Consider the following 19,228-nt stretch of genomic DNA (forward strand, 5'->3'; position numbering starts at 1 on the left):
CACTGAGCCACCTTCCCAGCCCCTACAATTTATCTTATAAATAACTATATTTTGTTTTGTGTAAAGAAGACTCCAGAAGTTATTTAACATTTTGATTTTAGCTACATATAAACAATAAAAGATGTATTTAGGGCATTCGCACTAACAACACAGCATATTAAAAATGTGAGTTATTGAGATGCTTTAATGTTTGGTATGATTATAGTTAAGGGAAATTCTTAGAAATATGGGAAGAAGTAAGAGTAGAATATAACCACAGGGTAGATTATGAAAGTTTTTTTTCCAGAATATTTGTTTCTTTCTTTGCTGTCAGTACTGTGGAAGAAGGCAAGTGAGTAATACAGTTAACCAATGGGTTAAAAATAATAACTGAAGTACAAAAATAAATATAGAAAGTAAAAAGAGGAAGTGAAATAAAACTACTTCCTGTTTGTGTTCAGCTTCTCTTATACACAGAGATTGAAAAAAATCTCTGGAATTTAGGAATGTCAGGAAAGAAGTTTGGATCATCCAAACTTTTTTTTTCTCATTGGAAGATAATAATTTTGTCTTCAAAAATACCACTATCTTTATGCTCTCATATTTTCTTACCATTTAACTTACTTCCTTTTTTATCATTCAAATTTGTGGTAAGTATTGGACATTATGAGCTTTGAAGAATAAAATGAGAAATTAGATTTTTGTTTTTTATGGGACTGGGGTTTGAACTCAGGGCCTCATGGCTAAGCTGGTACTCTACCACTTGAACAATGCCTACAGCCTTACTACTTACTGGTTATTTTGAAGATAGATTCTGAAGAACTTTTCTTCCTGGGCTGGCTTTGAGCAGCCACAAGAATTGAAGCTCTAAAATGATCATGACTTCAGCTCTGTTCTAGCCTCATGCTTTTGGAACATTCCTATGAACGTATTTTCTGTACCCACAGTCTCTAGCAATACCCAGTGCATCTACATTACAGGGTATCTTTATACTCTGAATACTAGCTGTTTCAGATATGAACAAGTGTTGTACTGCTCTAGTCACATATGTCCACTTAAACTTTATTACAACTAAGCTTAAACTAATTAATAAAATGAAGCAAGATTTATTAAGTAGAATTAAAAAAATCAGTTCCTTAGTTGTACTTGTCATACTTCTACAGATACTGTAGTCATATGTGGACAGTGTTCACCATTTTGAATAGTTTAGACAGAGAACATTTCTGTTACCGCAGATAATTTTGTTAAACAATGTAGTTAATTCTGAAGTTTCCAGACTAAATTTTGGACACTTGGACACTTGGACTTTACACTTCATTAAATTAATATACAATCCAGGTTCGGGGATTGTTTCAAAAATCTAGAGTCATTTACACTTCCTAATCACATTTTCTTCAAAAATTTCTTTGCCCTATTCCTTTCCATATCCATTGCTACTTTTATAACCATGATCATAATGATGCTTAAAAGTTGTGTGTCACCTATGTTTCATGTGCTGTGTGTATCTTGTGTATTCTTTCATTTTAATTCTCACAGTTCCATGAGATGTATAATGCTGTCATTTCCATTTTATGAGAGAGAAGATTAAAGCTTAGAATAATCAACTGACTTGCCCAAAGCAAACATCTGATAAGTTTTGTAGCTAGGATTTAAGCCAATATTTGTCTAACTTGAGAGCCAATCAGAAGTTAGGTGCATGGCCTTTTTATCATTATAGATTTATATGCTCAGATTTGCTATTATATTTTTATTACAGACTAGTTGTGTTGTTAAACTCATTTTTCTTGATTTTTATTTTCTTCTTCAAAAACCTTAATGTCATCACTTTGTTCTGCATCCACTCACACCTCCATGACTTGAATTTTTGAAATGAATTCTATTGATTATTTTTTTTTTGGGGGGGGGTCCAGTCGTGGGGCCTGAACTCTGGGCCTGGGCGCTGTCCCTCAGCTCTTCAGCTCAAGGCTAGCGCTCTACCACTTGAACCACAGCGCCACTTCTGCCTTTTTTCTTTTTGCTTATGTGGTGCTGAGGAATCGAACCCAGGGCCTCAGGCATGCAAGGCGAGCGCTCTACCACTGAGCCACCTTCCAAGCCCCTCTACTGATTCTTTTTGATTCCCAGAAGTTTATAATATATTTCAAAATACACAATTGCAATTTTATTGTGTTGGGAGATAGGCCCTAATGAGAGTTGAGTAGAAAATAAGGGATCTGCCCTCACAAATGGATTGATACTGTTATAATGAGACAGGCTAGTTATGAGAGTGGGCTTTATATAAAGTCTACTCTCGCTTGATCTCTGACTTTCGTTCTCTTGTTGCCTTCTCATCTTACGCCATGAACTGATGCAGCAAGAAGTCTCTCTCCAGATGCCAGCACCTTCATACTAGACTTACCAACCTCTAGAGCTGTGAGAAATTTGTGTTTTTTTTTCTGATAAGTTAGTATTTTTTCTATTATAGCAACACAAATGTATTAAGATATGAGACTTACTTTTTATAGAGATGCTTATTATGATTATTTTCACTTTAATATCAGGATTTGAACTCAAGGCTGTGTACTTACCAGGTAGGTTCTCTAGCATTTGAACCATGCCCCAGCCCTTTTTTATTCTAGTTTTATCTGGCGGGGGGGGGGGTATAGTGTCATGTTTTTTGCCCCAGGCCAGCTTCCGTCTGTACTTGTCCTACCTATGCCTTCTAATAACTAGAATTATAGGTATGTACTGCCATGCTTGGCTTGTTGGTTGATATGGGGGACTAATGTTTTGGCTGCCCTGGAACCACAATTCTTCCAGTCTTTGGAGTAGCTAGGATTACTGGCAAGAATAATTGCATCTAGCTTACTATGACTCTTATATGGAGGTTGAGTATAGCTAGGCTTTTAATGTCTCTATGATCCTTGAAACATGATCATCTTGAAGTTATTGTCTACTTTGAATGAACAACTTTTGCTTTTAATTAAACAAGTCCCTAGATTGTAGAAACATGCTCTCAGAGTGTAGCCTGAGTGTCACAATTTGCCATTTAATAGCATATTTCCTTAAATTGCCAAGTGACATTTTCTGTTTATTAATAGGCTTAATAAATTCCTTTTGGATGTCTGAAATTATGTTAAAATAACTTTAAAGTGTTATTCTAAGTTCCATTGGACAGAAAAGATTATAGAAATATGTTTTCTAGGAAATTCAAAATAACCAGTCTTATCTCAAATGAATATTAATTATTTCCATGTCAAATTACTAAATATTTATCTTCAGAAACATTTGGGGAGATCATTTATGTGTACAATAACATAAACTTCTGTGAGCAGTCAAATTCATCAGGAAATAGATTTTCTTTACAGGTTTGGTTGGAGAATGCCTAATTACTGGAAAATTAATATTCTCAATGTAGTGATCCATATAATGTTTGATTACAACAAAACCAGCAAAATATGCAATTGAACTTTGGCTTCTTCAAGGAAGCTTTGAAAAAATATGCCTATTCCTCAATAATGTCAGTCTTAAATATTTTTTAAGTTTAGGTTAAATGTGAGTGGGAAAGGAGGGAAGATGCAAGACTTTAATTTTTGGATTGCCTTTTAGGAAAAAAAGAGCCACTGACTTGGGTTTGGAGTACAAGAATAGTGCAATTTGAATTCATTCTTTGCTATTTAGTATATGCCCTTCACCAGTATTCTGTCCTTTGGATTTTTATTCTTATCATCTGTAAAATGTAGAAATGGTAGACAAAATGTAGACTATGTTAGGCAAATAATACCTTCCTTCCCTATCTCAAGAACATGTCTTAGTTCCTGGGTTTTGTACATATGTAATGTTACATGATGAAAGGACATCACAGACATAATTAAAGATTTGCTAGTTGAGATGGGGAAGTTATTTTGGAATATTCAACTGGGCCTAGTATAATTACATGAGCCCTCAAAAACCATTATTTCTTGACAAAATAAAAATGATGCTGTGACAGATGGAGATTTGAAGCACAAGAGGGACTCATTTATTGGTGCTGGCTTTCAGCACCAATGAACAAGGACACGTTCTCCCCTACAGCTGCAGAAAGTTCTACAGTCTTATAGATTTTTAGTCTCATTAGACACTTGTAAGATTCCTGCTTTATAGAACTGTAAGGTAATAAATTCATGTGATTTAGTTCCATAACTATAATTTTTATAGCAGCAATAGTATTAATATAATATTGCTATCCTATTTCCTTCATTGAGTTGGTGATAATGTGCGTAAAACCACACATTGCATGTAAATTATAAAATGTACTCAAGCTAATTATTATCACTGGCAATCTTTTTAATTCATTTATATATTATAAAGGTGATGTACAGAGGGGTTATGGTTATACAAATCAGATAAAGAATACATTTCCTTTTTAACAGTGGTATTGGTATTCATATCATGCATCTCTATTCTGCTTTTTAATAGCAAACTTTGTGTGTGTGTGTGTGTGTGTGTGTGTGTGTGTGTGTGTGTGTGTGTGTGTGTGTGATGGTAGGCTTAAAGTTAGGGTCTTAGCGTTCTCCTGTAGCTTGTTTTGCACAAGGCTGGTATTCTACTACTTGAGCCAGAGTTATACTTCCAGCTTTTTTTGTAGTTAATTGCAGATAAGAATCTCACAGACTTTCTTGCCCTGGCTGACCTCAAACCATGATTCTCAAATCTCAGCCTCCTGAATAGCTAGTATTATAGGTATAAACCCCCAACACGTGGCTTTGAATGGCTTATTTTTAAAATGCCAGTCTTAGAAACTAATAGTTAATCTTTACTTATCAAGTACTATATGCAAAATATTTGAACATATGTTTTGTAATTCCATCTATGTGAGTTGACACAGAGGTTGTGAATAGTCATTTTATACAGGAAATTGTCAGGTAATGTGACCCTATAGGATTTTATAAGACATATTTCTAAGAGCTTAACTGTCTTCAGAAAACTTGGAGTAGGAAAGTTTAGAAATGTATTTCAAGTACATAGCTATGAGAATGTTATTACATTTTATTTGTTCTTTTTCAAGAATTCCAGAAAAAAAATTAAAATAGAAGTTATCAGAAAAAGAGATGCAGCACTTGCAGTGGTTAAATATGAACTCCTATTGAGAAAGATGTTCATGATAATATGCATTTTACCCTATTATTTTGGCTTGGAAGATCCCTGCTGCTGAACTGAGAGCTGTGATCAGACATGTACCCCAGTAAGCTGTCTAATGTGTGTACATTTTGTGTGATAAAAGAAATCAAAGAAGAATGTTCACTTTGATAAAGGAAGCTTAAGTTACTGTTTTTTTTTATTGTGAAAATACTGTACAGAGGGGTTACAATTACATAGGCAAGATAATGAGTACATTTCTCATCAAGCATTGTAGCCTCCTCCTTTGTTTCCCCTTTCCATCTCATCCTCCCCCGCCCCCCCACCCAACCCTCCTTCCCCCCCCCAAAGTTGTAAAGTTTGTTTTCGACATAACGACTTGCACATCTCATTGTTGCACTGGGACCACCTGTATCCCTATTTAAAGGATTTGTTTTTTCCCTTCCCCTCCACAAATAATACCAACATCAAATACAGTGAAAGCAGGGGTTATACCGTGGGGGAGGGACATACAAAGCAACAAAGAAATCATCTTATAATTGTGTGAGAAACAATCGCATGAAAGAAGAAAACATTTGAATACATACCTTAGGGTTCATTTCCCTAATATCAACTTATCTGACCTTTTCTGCTTGACTCAGACATATACTAGTTATTGCAAATAAGGGAAACCATGGGACCTATGTTTCTTAGGGCCTGGCTTACTTCACTGGGTTTTGAGTCTTGAAATTCTGGATATATCTCTGTGGATTAAGATGTTATTTGAAAATTAATTGAAGACATCCAGCTTATGCTTAGAGACATGCTTGTGTATAGCAGCAGACCTAAGTGATGTTCTTTTTTTGTGGTTAGAACAATATTTTTTTTTTCCTGAGAGGAGGGAGAATATGGATAGAATAGGAATAGAAAGATAAGCATGTAGGGAATCAGGCATCTTATTTAATGATTTTATGTAATTTCCCACATTTAAAGTATGGTGTCAGTTGAAGCATGTGCTCTGAAATGTCCAATAATTAAGTTGAGCATTTGTAGCCTTGTTCCTTAATTTTCTTTCTTATACAACGTGTTATAGTTTTATTTGTAAATGTCCTCCAAAGAGCTATATGCTAATAGGTTGGTCACCAGCTTGTGATGATATAGGAGGGCTGTGGATCCTTTAGGAGGTGGGGCCTAGTTGGAGGAAATTGGGGATATGCCTTTGAAGAAGATATTGGGTAGCTGGCCCTTTTTTTTCTGTTTGCTTCTCAGATACCACGAAGTGAATACTTTCCCCTGCTATATGCTTTGCCATAATTTTTAGCCTACTCTAGGCCTAAAAGCAACAGAGTAAAGTGGACTATGGCCTTCTCTGAAACCATGAGCCAAAATGAACCTTTTCTTTTTACATTATTTTATCTTAGGTGTTTTGACAGAGTGACAGAAACCTAACTAAGCCATATGTATGCCTATGTTTAGAAAGTTGGTGAAGGGATAATAAGGGGAAACAAAGGAGGAGGAACAATTCTTGATAAGAAATGCACTCATTACTTTGCCCATGTAATTGTAACCCCTCTGTACGGTATTTTCACAATTGAAAAAAAAAGACAAATACACATGGCTAAAAAAACAAAACAAAACAAAACAAGTGAACACAGTGAAAGAAAATACAACCATACATACCCTTATGATCTTAGTTCCAGGGCTGGCCCTGGCCGAAGCTGTTGAAGTAGACAGATTTTCATTTTTCTAAGAATTTGTACTTCCCTATTCTCTGCCCCTTCCTCCCTTCAAACTCTTTCATTTCCGGACACCAAAATGCATATTACTCTTAAATACGTATTAATTTTAATGTACTTACTTATCCTGCTATGTTATTGACATACTTTAGAATGCTTGCATTTTAATGAAGAACTTGGTAAGCATGATTATTTAAGAGGTTGAGGGTTGTATGAGCAATGATGTCTTCTTGGCGTCTCTGAAAAAGACAAGTGTTGGGCCAGGGGTGGCTCATGCCTGTAATCCTAGCTACTCAGGAGGCTGAGATTTGGTCATTGTGGTTCAGAGCCATCCCTGGCAGACAAGTCTGTGAGATTATTATCTCCAATAAACTACTCCAGAAAAAGCCAGAAGTACTATAGCTCAAATGGTAGAGTGCCAGCTTTGAACACTACAAGGCTCACGGGCAGCGCCCAGGCCCTGAATTCAAGCTCCAGGACTGGACAAACAAACAAACAAAATAGATATTAGTTGGCAAGTAGTTTCCTATTTCACCCTGTTATCCTTTCTTTCCCAGTCCAGGAGCTAAATTCCCTGAGTACAAGTTACTAGTTGTCTAATTAGATTCACCAATATTTAGCTATTTTAATTATAAACAACATCTCATTAGAACTGTGAGTGATAAAAATAGATAGAACTCTTATTCATTAAATTTATTTAAATTCACATTCACACTTAGTCTCATAAAATTTAAACTATTAAAAGGAATATGGCAGAAATACTGTTTCAGGGTTTTTCAATTAGTATTTCCTCTAAAGTATGAATTATACCTACCCATCAGTCTGAGGCTGATTATATGGCTGATGCTAATGATCAGTGTTCAGTATATATTCATGGAATAGACCATGTATTAAACAGCTCAGCTCTATACTCCAGAATAATACACAAGGGAGGTCCAGGGAAACTGTTCATCTCTCATATCAAGAACTATAAGGAGGGGCTGGAAAGTTAGCTCAGCGGTAGAGTGCATGCCTTGCAAGCATGAGGCCCTGGGTTCGATTCCTCAGCACCACATAAACAGAAAAAGCCAGAAGTGGCGCTGTGGCTCCAGTGGTAGAGAGCTGAGGGACAGCGCCCAGGCCCAGAGTTCAGGCCCCATGACTGGCAAAAAAAAAAAAAAAAGAACTATAAGGGATGAGACATATGCTTTTTTTTTTTTTTTTTTTTTTTTTTCGGTAGTGGGGCTTGAACTCTGGGCTTGGGCGTTGTCCCTCAGCTCTTCAGCTCAAGGTGAGCGCTCTACCACTTGAGCTACAGCGCCACTTCCGAGACATATGCTTTTATTTCTTAATTTTGTGTTGGAAGTAAGAGGGTTTTACACAGGGTACAGGTGATACGGAGTAAAAGTCTCAGCCCCAATCCTCATCCATCTACAATTTTATAATAATTTTGAAAATTGTACTGTGGCCTTGGAATTAAATGACCTTGTTAAGATTAAATTATAGAGCCAGGTACCAGTGGCTCATGTCTATAATCCTTGCTACTTACTCACAAAGCTGAGCTTGTCTCATCAGTCCCAGATATTCACTGTCTCATGAGTTTGAGTTACTTTATATTTGATTTTTTTTTTTTCTGTTTGAAGGGTCTCTAATGTCAGCCCAGTGAAGGCTGAAAAAGGTCAAATTTTCCAGGATCCTTCTTCCTTTTCGTATTGAATAAATATATAATTGCATAGTTTTCTTGGGGGAGAGAATTACATTTTGATTTTCATTGGTGAGCTAGAAATTTAGAATCTTGTTTTGAATCCAGTAATATTTAGTTGACTATATCACTTCAAAGTCAATGGAATAGAAATATAATAAATAAATATGAATTAGAGGAAACCTTATAGATGTTTGGATTTTCTGGTTAAAATGTTTATATGCATATGCCTTTCTTTCTAGCCTCATTTATGTTGTTGAACTTCAAATTTCTATAATTTACTATTTTTTTAACTTCTCCTGGAGCTTGCACTCTGGGTCTGGGCACTCTTCCTGAGATCCTTTTGCTCAAAGCTAGCACTCTACCACTTGAGCCACAGTGCCACTTTCAGTTTTTTCTGTGATTAATTGGAGATAAGAGTCTCACAGACTTTCTTGCCCAGGCTGGCTTTGAACCATGATCCTAACAGCACAGCTTCGTGAGTAGCTAAGATTACAGACATGAGCCACTGGTACCTGGCTCTATAATTTAATCTTAACAAGGTCATTTAATTCCCAAACCACAGTACAATTTTCAAAATTATTACAAAATGGTAGATAGTTGAGGATTGGGGCTGAGACTTTTACCCCATATCACTATCAGGGAAAGAATTCAGAGATAAGACAAAGTATGGGGTTAGAAAGCTTTTATCACACAGTAAAATACTTACTTAAAATGTTGAGTATAATTGTTCTTAGAGTGAGTCAAGTCTGCTGTAGTCTTAGTGTTTTGTACACCAAGCTAAATATACCAAGCTTAGTGCAGGAAAGAATTATTTATGAACTAAGATGGGGAAAAAAGGTAAGACATTTCCAAAATGCATCTAGATTTTCCCATAATAGGTTTTACTTCCCTTTTACTCCTTGTATGGATTTTTTTTGGTATATCATGGCATCATATTCATGGTTTGAACAAATTCTATAAGATTAATGATATGGAAATACCATTATAATCAAAGAGTAGTTAGTGGTCATCAGACTTGCTCATCCAAAGTGGTTCTGGCAAGCTGTTATTTTTTCCTTGGTTGAACAGTTATATGATATCCTGTTATACTACAGCTCTGCTTTTGCATAGGCCTTTAGCTATTACACAGTAGCCTCTTTTCCTATGTTATCTAGTTGCCTCAAAATGCACGCTGACGTAACTGTTTTATCTTCAGATGTCACCAGTTTTTCCTATAATATCCTCAAAGCAGAAGAAAATTCCCTACATTCAGTTAATAGGTCTCTTCAGTTTTTGTTCACCTGTCCTTTATAACAATGACATTTTTGAAGAAAACAGGTCAATTATTTTGTAGACTGTATTCTAAATTTAGGTTTGTTCAATGATTCTTCTTGGAATGGGTAAACTAAGGTCCAGGTATACATTTTTGGCAGGAACAGGGAGGATGTGACTCATTCTGCATGTACCATGTAGGGTAGCACATGATAAAGATTTGCCTCATTATTGGCAATGTCAACTTTAATCACTTAGTGATCTCTGTTGGACCTATTCTATTCTATTCCATTCTTTTCTATACTATACTATATCCTCTTCTAATTAGTACCATGTTAGGAGATGCTTATCATTTTTCATCATTACATTAAGTCCTCTTTTTTTTTCTATGTGTCATCCTCTTCTGTCCCTCTCTATTCTGCTTTGAACTTAAAGATTGAACTGTGTCTTGCTGGGAAGGTGGCTCATTGGTAGAGCGCTTGCCTTGCATGCCTGAGGCCCTGGGTTCAATTCCTCAGCACCATATAAGAAAAAAGAAAAAAGCCAGAAGTGGCACTGTGGCTCAAGTGGTAGAGTGCTAGCCTTGAGCTGAAGAGCTGAGGGACAGCGCCCAGGCCCAGAGTTCAGGCCCCATGACCGGACCCCCCCCCCAAAAAAAAAAAAGATTGAACTGTGTGGATTATATTAATCTGATACTATGGTTTCTGTTTGGGTTAGTTAGTGGGAAGAGCTGTGGGGAATCTGGTCAATGAACTCCAGCAATATAAGTTATATTACCTTTGTTTCTATAATTTTTTTTTCCTCTAGGGCATGCTTTATTTCTCAGTGTCAGGCAGGCCATCTCTTAGGCTGAAGGGTTTGTAATTGACTTCTCTCTTTGTTTCTTCAGGCCTAGGCATAGAACACATATCCCTTACAGTTTCCTTAGATTGCCCACATTTTTCCCTTTGAAAATTCTTCTCATATTTCTCAGCTTGAATGTGTTATCCTTTTCCTGTCTAGATTCTTATTCTACAGTTATCTCATTGTTAGCTGCTTTCTTTGTTGTTTTCTCAGTTTCAGATACTACTTTGTATTTTTCAATATGCTCTCAAAACTGACTTGCTCTAATGTCAATGCTGACCACGGCAGAAAGAACCACATTCTATGCCAAAAGTATCAGGAACTGGACTCAGATGAGTTGTTCTGCTCTTCAGTTGGTCCTCCAGTTTACTTGGGGCCTTTCCCTTACTCACACATTGCTGACATTGAAAGACCCCCTCCCTAACCAACCAGGCCCTGAGCCTCCTTTTTTTAGGGGAACAGAGTTTTGTATCTAACCACGCTATTTCTGGCTTCTGTAACATGCTTTGCTAAGAAAATTATATTACCCCCATATTCCCCCTTTTGATAACTAACCTCACCAGTTAATCAATAAGCCCACACCCTACTAACTAACCCCACCCCACAGTCAGCCCCCTGGTGTGAGCGAACGATTAGGCGTCGACTCGGACAAAGGTCACTTCCTCATACCAAGGGCCGGAGACACACAACTCGGCACGTACACCGAGGGACCCCCTGGAACAGTGATTGGCCAAAACACATGATTTGTTTTAAAAGGATTGGCTGCCTGCGTGCAGACCAGGTTGTAATACTTTAAATTTACTGGCTGAAAAAGCGCGGGCACTCCTGTAACGGACAGAGGGGTCCCATAAAAGGACCATCCCCGGGACTGCTCGGGGTTCCCAGCCACTGACCCGAACCTTGCGGATCTCGAGGTCACGTGCACCTGGGAACCTGGGCATGCCCAAATAAAACCCTCTTGCCTTTTGCATCTGGTGTCGTCTGACTGGTGCTTGGGGCAGGGAGGTCCTGATATGGGGGACACCCGAAGTCGGGGGTCTTTCAACATAACTTGTACCAGCAATTCTGCTTTGGTTTTCTGTTTAAGAGTCCAACTTTCAGTGAGCTTGGAGAGCATCTCTGGCTTAGTATTTTAAACTTCTTTTTCCTTACAATGACTCTAGTATTATGCTTTACTTTACTGTCCCCTTTTTCAGAATAATGAATCCTCATCCAAGATTCCCATATTTTCTGGGATCATATTTTAAGTAGAATGCTCTTCTAGGTACACAATTTTTCTTCTTTTTGCCCCTCAAGACCCTTTACCATCTGTATTTTGTTTCTCTCTCTATATTGACCTATAAGGACTTGGTTACCAGAATTCACTAGGCTGTCTCCCCACTTGAAGGACAATACTGGAGAGACCAGAGTTAGTAGGAAAGTTTGAAACAAAATGGCAGGGGTATTATCTCAAAGCTGTCATGTGGGTACGAAGAGGTTTTAATGGTGAGTAGAAAAGCTGTTTACTGTGTAGTCTCATCTAGCTAGCGTGTTTCTGTTTTCTCCTTTTTGGACACATCACAATGGACTTTGGGCTCCTGGGGCTAATTCCTGAAGTTCTTTAGACAGCTATTTGTTGAGTTAAACTTCACAGTAATTTGTGTGCTTTGTGTTAAGTTGATGCATAGAACTTGAAAACCAAGGAATGGTGTTCCAAAGGTCAGTAGATGTTCTAGGTTCAGTAAATTTAAAGACAGATTATTGAGTGGTTAAGGTGGGGCTTTTCTCAGAATTCAGAATGTCAAGTACATAAACCTTGCAAAAGGATTAGGGAGGAGCTGGAGGGCAAAGGGAGGAGAAGGAAAAGGATTAGGGAAAAGAAGCAAAAGTAATTCGCCAAACCAGGTGTGGTAATCATATCTCAAGCCTGTAATCACATCTCTGTGGGGTGAGGAAGAGAGGGCTTCAGGCTAGAGGATGGGTTGTTGAGGCAGCCTGGGCTACATCTGTAAGTCCCTGTCTCAAAACCCAAAAGGTAAAAAGGAAAACAGACCTTACCAAGGGTAACTTTCTAAAGTAGTTACCCTTTTACAAGTTTATCAGTCTATATCTTCTGGCTTCTAGCTGAATTTGGAAAATTGGGGAAACCTACCAGAAGATTCAAGAGAGACTTAGACAGCAGTCTTCATTACCACTAGCTTTTTGCCTTTGAAATTACCTTGAGTGTCCACCTGCCATTGGCGGGCCTTTGCCTCTCTAGACAGTCCTTTGCATTCAGATTCCAACAATTTCCATTCAACCCATTAGGCCTACAGTTGTTGAACTTTTTGCTAATTCTACAGTGTATCAACCACTGACCTGAAGAGAAAGCACTTACTTGGGAGGTGGCAATCTGTGAAGACCAGAGAGCAAATCCACCTCTCTGAGGATAGGATTTAGCAGTAATTATGGAAACACAGGTAGGGGAAGACAACTAGAGATAAAGAAAAGTGATGTCATTGGTGGTTTATGCATGTGTAATTAAACATGGCTGTTTGGATGCATGCTTAGAAAAGGGCAGCTTAGTATACTCTGAGGGTTGAATTTTGACCCTCTGACATCAAAAGGACATTTTTGATATCATAGGACACTTTTGCAGACTCAAATGAAGGGTCACCAGTTTGAGCTACATCCAAGTTCTGTTAACTAGTCCCAGATACAGCCACTTCAGAATTTTGTTATCTATAGCCAAGTTAATTCATATGGTATAGGTATGTGAACTCTAGCTATATTGATAAAGCAAATAATTAAAAACAAGTAAAGCTAGAGAGTTACTCAGGTTTTTTTTTTTTTTTTGTCTTGGTTTTACAAGGATGATTATAGCCTGGCTTGGTGCAGAGTATTGGCATTCTCCTTTGTAATCCAACCTTACCCTTTAGAAATACCATATCTGTTTATCAAACTTCCTTGAATTATCCTAACTTGAGTGTGACAGATGCTTACTTCTAGTACTCTGATTGATACAGGTTCTACTGACAGCTTTTTCTGTCCTAGTCAAATCATCTAGTTCCTGAAACTACATTTTGCTGGGCTCAGTGAATCACACACTAATGATGACTGCAGTGAAGCTTGAGGATCACTGTGCTCTTTGTACTAGTCATTTGATTGTAGATACCAGTCTATGGGCACCAGTTCTGTAGCTGGGTCAGTTTCTCCCAGCATTGTTCCTACCTATCCTGGCCTTCTTCCCCTCATCACTTACTTTCACTGTAAAAATATTCAGCATACTGTAAGGTCTTCACAGGGACACCTCCCTCCCTCTTGGCTAATTCTCTATGTATCTCTTACCTAGGTAACTGGCAGACCTGGAAGCAGTCACCTTCCCCTCCTACTAGGTCATATCCTGGGCCACCTCTGGTCACACGACTCCCATCTGACCTTAGGAGGGTCCCAGACCCTGAGGTCACACCAGATCCAGTGTGGCCACACCTTTCCCCCACCTGGCCACACCTCTTCCTGTCCCTGGCCTAGATAAATCCTGGCCCAGAAGCTGGACCCCCACCCCTTTCCTTTTTAGCCATGCGTCTCTACCATGCATGGCTGGAGCAGCAGTTCGGTAAATAAACTTCTTTTCCTTCCTGAATAGCTTGTGGTGTTCTCTTCATCAGCTACCTAATGAAACCTACCTATTTAATATACCTTACACATACCTTGCAGCAGAAGCAACAATTGGTCAACTGAAAACACTAGTAGTCTCCCTATCTGTAAGTTACAAGAAGACTTTTAATTTTGACTTGCTTCTTTATGATGTTAGGCAAGACCTTAGAAATATCTTATAACCCAGTTCTGAGTGCAAAAACATGTCTGCCATATTAATATATAAACCATCAAAGAGTATGTTTTTCAATATGATTGTCTAATGTGGTTAGGTAATTTAAAAATTGCCATCACTTGATATTGAAAAATAAGAATAAATGACAATCATTCTACTAGAATTTACTGTCAGGAATATCCTGTGCTGCTTGAAAATCCTATAAATCTTTCCATCTACAGAGATGTTTGAAAATGTTTTAAAAAATTGACCGGGAAGAGAGCTAGTCATGTTTTAATATTGTTAGCTTATTGTTGCTTTTTTGGATAATAAGATTTTCATAAAATTTAGAAATATATCTTTATATCTCACATTATGCCAGGTATATGCCAGGGAAATGCTGCATGTTGTACCAGCTTGCATTATCAAAGCCTTATATTTGGTGTTTTCTGATACTCTCATTTGAGTGGTATACTGACTTGATTTTCTGAATTCAATGCTTCAGCTCTTTATCTTTTGTGGGACTTTTTTTTCTGTGTTGTTTCAAAATTGCCATTTATACAAAATATTGAGTTGGTAGGTTTGTGATTAGGCTTTGCAATTGTTTGTGCCATTTTAAGTGACTGTTGATCTTGGTCCAATTCCTAGTGGCTATGTATTTATTTCTATTGAGGTTGGCATTAATAGATCTCCTCAGCAAAAATGCCAATAAATGACCTGGAACTGACTCTAAATGAATCTTCAGCTTTGAAGATATTCTTTCTAGGTCAGGATTGAGGCCAACTAGTAGTACATGTACTGGAACAGAACTGCCAGTGACTGCCTTTCTTCTGTGAATTGGAAGGACCATAAAAATTATTGAGCTAAATATATTAAATATGTTCATTAGAAAGAAGACAAGCAATGTCTAGAATCTCAATTCACTTATAGGAAAGATAGATATTGAAAGGATTGTTAACAGATTTTAAAACAATGTATTCTAGATTATGACCAGTACTGTTGTATTGAGAGGTTAGCGTCATTGATTTTCTGGGTTCTGTTTTTGTTTGTCATTTTTGTTTGTTACTGCCATCTACTTGATCTTTCTTTGCTGTTTAGGCAGTTACTAAAGCATAAGTAAGGAAAAGAAAGTAAAGAGCCTAAAACAATATGATAAAATTAGGTTTTAGTACAGTCAGTTACATGGCATTAGGTATAGTGATTTCATCCCAGTTAATTTAAGAGCTGACTGCCTTCCTTTCTAATTTGAAGGAAAAGCATGAAATACCAATACTGTGAGGGATCCTTAAAAAGATGGTTTTAACTCTGAATTTCCTATTGATTGTGAAAGGTACTTGGACAAGTCAAAGCTTTATTAGGCCTCCATTTGCTAATAATATTGTGGCTTTTGTTAAAGCAATAACTATGAAAAATTTTTATAATAACTTTGCTTCAAGCTATATTTAAAACATTACTGGGAGGCGCAGCCAAATATTTAATTAGTAGTTTTATATGACCAAGCTCACAATAATTAAACAGGATAAATACACAAATATCAGGAGGTTGGAATAGGCAGAATAAATAAAGTTGTAGGATTTCTTACTCCTTTGCCTTGGATTTAATTGAAAGTTTTCATTCTTTATTATGTGATATTTTGCAAATTTAGTCTAGTTTACTGCTACTTTTTGATCTGGGAATCTGTGTGATTTGTTGTGTTATACAGTATTGAAAGCAAATGGAAAAATACAAAGGAAACGTGGTAAATGAGATTTGGACTTCCCCAGACATCTTTATCTAAAGGTGCAAACCAACCTGTTAATGGAAACACTGAAAGTCATGTGCCCATATCTTAGCTTCCAGATATAATGTGGCTGTGAAGTGGCTGGGGAAAGTATCAGATCATTTGTAATAACCTGTCTTACAGCTTTGATACCTAAAAACAGAAATCTGAAGTTTTAACTACTGGCAATCAGAGTGTTATAATGCATTCACAAGCAGGTTTCTTTCTGCACATTTTCTAGTTCTAGCTTTCTGTTCTAGGAGAGCTGTGCCCCTTATTGTCCACAGATGGGAAAGCCTCCAATGGTGCTCTGTGCCTCTGGAAAATAATTTCTGTCTAGATCAAATATTTGGTGATAAAATTAAATTGTATTAATTCATAGACTAGATCTGCAGTAGACATTTTAAATAACTGAATTGGGAAACCACACTGCTTTCTTACCTCGGTTGCTTATAGGGTTAGTTTACAGCTTATTTGAAGGTGAAATTCAATTTAAATATGCAGCAAGAACTATGGCTGAAAATCTCTTCCAACATCTAACAGTGAGTTAACCTGTCTAAAGTAGCTGAGCTCCAGGTGTTTGTATCCTGCTTCATTTTTCTTATCACCCAGCCTCCTGGGCTTTTTAACATGTCACAGTTGAAACTGTAATATTGAGGTCAGAGGAAAACGGGTCCAGGACTAAAGCTGAATATCATTAGCATGCTGCTGATACCATCCTGAGGCACCAGCTGACTGACCTTAGCTCTAGAAAACGTTGAATAATTTCAAGCCTAAGGATAGGGCACATGGTTTGAACTTCATATTTTTATGTCAAATTTAGCTTTGGGGTATATATGAACTGCCATGACTAATAGTCTTAGTTTCTAAAAATGTGACTTTAAAGTGGGAGACGATCAATTACTGTTTTAGTAAAATTATACTACAGATGTTTTTACATTTACAAAATGTTTTCACATATACTATCTCTGCTGACTCTCCTAATAATTCAGCAGGTTAGACCAGAAGATATTTCTGTTCTATTTTACAGATGAAAAAGATTGAGGATAATAATGGCTGAAAGATTTTCCCAAGGATATGGCAGAGATGATATCTTATCTTCTGGCTCCTCATCTTGTGCCCTTTCCACTTTGCAACCCTGGCTGTCTGACAGAGATAGACCTTCAGTCCGCCAGCTAGCCTGCCAGCTAAATGGATGTACACCTAGAGTATCCAGAACAATGCACTAGTAATTGCATCCAAGGTATCTTATCTTTTTTTTCTCTGTGTAAATCTAAAATGACTTGGTAAACTGTTTCATTTATTAATCATGTAAATTATATTGAAAAATTTGGATTAAAATTCTTTTTCATGTTGTACAAAGATTTAATATAATTTGAAAATACCTATGATTTCTTGTGGGCTACTAGTTTAATTATGCTTAGATGAATGACATAGCTCATTTAACTATTAGTAAATACATATATACCCCATGTCATATGGTTTGTGTTCTGCATTTACCTAAAGATTTCATTGAGTGATCAGAAAGACAGTTCAGTTGGTATATACAGAGTTAAGGAAGGAGAAACAACGAATAGAAATATAATGATTAAAGTCTGTAAAGCATTACCTAATCCTTTAATATTAAATAAACGAAGTAAGTAATGGAAGGAAGGAAAGTAGGAAATATGGAATGAGAGAAGAAAGGAATGAAGGAAAGGAAATGAAAACTAAATAAATAGAAATATGAAAATAAAAATTGTGGTAAATAATTTGAAATTTCATAAGCTTGGTAATATAAAGATATTAACTTTACTATTAGGGACCTGAGAGTCATATCAGAGCTCTCAATTTCTGTATTTTGGTGAGTTTTTATTCTCTGAAATGCTCCCTTTTCTATTCCATTGATGTGGGTTTGCGTTTATGTGGAAGACAACTTGTATTACCTTTGTGGTACTCAGCCCACAAGACATTTCACAGTGTTTATGAATGGTCTTAAATTTGTCCTATCGCTTTCACTGACAAAAACCTGCTAATTTTCTTTTTTTTTCCTTTTTCTTTTTTTTTTTTGGCGGGGGGTGGGGGGGTGTCCGGTCATGGGGCCTGAACTCTAGGCCTGGGCGCTGTTCCTCAGCTCTTCAGCTCAAGGCTAGAGCTCTACCACTTGAGCCACAGTGCCACTTCTGGCTTTTTTTCTTTTTGCTTATGTGGTGCTAAGGAATTGAACCCAGGGCCTCAGGCATGCAAGGCAAGTGCTCTACCACTGAGCCACCTTCCTAGGCCCCCAAAACTTGCTAATTTTCAAAGGTCAGAGAGCTGAGGTTTAGAGTTGGAAAAAAAACATAGGCCTCCTTTGACTAAATTCATTACAATTAATAAACTTTCATGAACAAGCCGCCAAGATATAGATATAAGAGGATAAATACCCTACGCATAGCAGATATGGTGACAGGTACCCACCCCTACCCCTGCTTCGTGTGTGTGTGTGTGTGTGTGTGTGTGTGTGTGTGTGTGTGTGTGTGTGTGTGTGTGTGTGTGTGTGTGTGTGTGTGTGTGTGTGTGTGTGTGTGTGTGTGTGTGTGTACTAGAGCTTGAATTCCTGGACATTGTACTTTAACCTTTTCACTCAAGGCTGGCACTCTGCCACTTGAGCCAGAGATCTATCTCAAGCTTTCTGTTATTGCGGTTGTTGGATAGTTGGAGATAACAGTTTTACAGAATTTCCTACCATGGCTGGCTTCGAACTATGATTCTCAGATCTCAGCCTCCTCAGTAGCTAGAATTACAGATATAAGTTATTGGTGCCCAGCTCCTACTTCTTTGTGACCATGGATCTTTGAAGTTCTTAAGAAACAAAGAAGCAGGCTGAGAATGAGGCTTAGTGGTAGAGCACTGCCTAGCATGCATGAAGCCCTTGGTTCAGTTCCTCAGTACCACATATAGCTGGAAGTGGCTCTGTGGCTCAAGGGGTAGAGTGCTAGCCTTGAGCAAAAGAAGCTCAGGGACAGTGCCCAGGCCCAAGTTCAAGCCTCAGCACTGACAAAAAAAAAAAAAAAAAAAAAGAAACAAAAAAGCTCAGAGATGATTAGCAGAAAAGTATATTAGGAAATTTTACTTCGTTATACAATAATGTCAATAGTATATGCCTGATT

At 37.4% G+C, this 19,228-nt stretch overlaps 1 long non-coding RNA gene across 5 annotated transcripts in view; it reads left to right on the forward strand.

Moving 5' to 3' along the window:
• LOC138837967 (uncharacterized) overlaps positions 1-19,228 on the forward strand; it is a 304,135-nt gene that overhangs the window by 62,694 nt on the left and 222,213 nt on the right. For all 5 annotated transcript variants that reach the window (XR_011375526.1, XR_011375533.1, XR_011375529.1 and 2 more), the window contains one exon: positions 17,128-17,340. This is a non-coding gene — a long non-coding RNA (uncharacterized lncRNA). The remainder of the gene's footprint in view (positions 1-17,127; positions 17,341-19,228) is intronic.

The sequence above is a fragment of the Dipodomys merriami genome, unplaced genomic scaffold (assembly GCF_024711535.1).
Source record: "Dipodomys merriami isolate MVZ:Mamm:240054 unplaced genomic scaffold, mDipMer1.0.p SCAF_10, whole genome shotgun sequence".
Lineage (NCBI taxonomy): Eukaryota > Metazoa > Chordata > Mammalia > Rodentia > Heteromyidae > Dipodomys > Dipodomys merriami.